Source organism: Tyto alba, unplaced genomic scaffold (genome assembly GCF_018691265.1).
Source record: "Tyto alba isolate M040663 unplaced genomic scaffold, T.alba_DEE_v4.0 Super-Scaffold_20, whole genome shotgun sequence".
NCBI lineage: Eukaryota > Metazoa > Chordata > Aves > Strigiformes > Tytonidae > Tyto > Tyto alba.
This window is the reverse complement of record NW_024881283.1, coordinates 11,247,964-11,249,136: the sequence shown is the minus strand read 5'-3', so window position 1 is coordinate 11,249,136 and position 1,173 is coordinate 11,247,964. Positions and strand designations below refer to the sequence as shown.

The window sequence follows — 1,173 nt, the reverse complement described above, 5'->3', positions numbered from 1 at the left end:
CAATCTAAACCTTCCCTGGTGCATCTTGAGGCTGTTTCCTCTCATCCTATCACTTGTTGGTTGGGAGAAGCGACTGACACCCACCTTGCTGCAACCTCTGTTCAGGTAATTGTAGAGACTGGTAAGGTCTCCTCTGAGCCTCCTTTATTCCAGACTAAACAACCGCAGTTCCCTCAGCTGCTCCTCATAAGACTTGCTCTCTAGACCAGCTTTGTTGCTCTTCTTTGGACATACTCCAGCACTTCAATGTTGTGGCTCCGATATCTCTACCTCCTCCCCCAGTGGCCAGGGTGAGGCTCATCCCCTGCACTCCGGGTGTGCTGACCCCTGCGATTTCCCCAAATGCAGGAAACTCGACTGCATAATTTGTGGTAGTGGGGGACTGCGTTCGCCCCCTCCCCTGCCATCAGAAAACTCCACCACTCACTCAACCCAGGACATTGTGTTGTAGCGAGAAGCCCAAAGCTGAACACAGTACTCAGGATGCTGCCTCACCAGTGCCAAATACAGGGGGATGATCCCTGCCCTTGTCCTTCTAGCCTCACTATTTCTGACACAAGGCAGGATGCTATTGGCCTTCTTGGCTACCTGGGAGTGCTGTTGGCTCATACTCAGGTGGCTGTTGACCAACTCTCCCAGGTCCTTTTCTGCGAGGCAGCTTTACAGCCACTCTACCACAAGCCCATGGCATTGCGTGGGGTGGTTGTGACCCGAGTGTAGGACCCGGCACGGAGCCTTGTTGAACCTCATACAATTTGCTTTGGCCCATCAATCCAGCCTGTCCAGATCCATCTGTAGAGCCTTTCTACCCTCAAACAGATCAACTTCTGCCCAACTTGGTGTCATCTGCAAACTTACTGAGGGTGCACTCGACCCCCTTGTCCAGATCATTGATAAAGATATTAACCAGAACTGGCCACAATACTAAGCCCTGGGAAATACCACTTGTGACCGGCCACCAACTGGATTTAACTCCATACGCCACCACGCTTTGTTTCTGACCACCCAGCCGAGTTTTTACCCAGCAAAGAGTACACCCATCCAAGCCATGAGCAGCCAGTTTCTCCAGGAGAATGCTGTGGGAAACAGTGTCAAAGGCTTTACTAAAGTCCAGGTAAACAACATCCACGGCCTTTCCCTCATCCACCAAGCAGGTCACCTTGTCATAGAAGG

At 51.7% G+C, this 1,173-nt stretch overlaps 1 non-coding gene across 1 annotated transcript; it reads left to right on the top strand.

Annotated features, from left to right (window-relative positions):
- Window positions 1-238: 238 nt before the first annotated feature.
- Window positions 239-403, top strand: LOC116964502. The gene has a single exon (XR_006165452.1). It is a non-coding gene; the product is annotated as a U1 spliceosomal RNA (small nuclear RNA).
- Window positions 404-1,173: the final 770 nt, after the last annotated feature.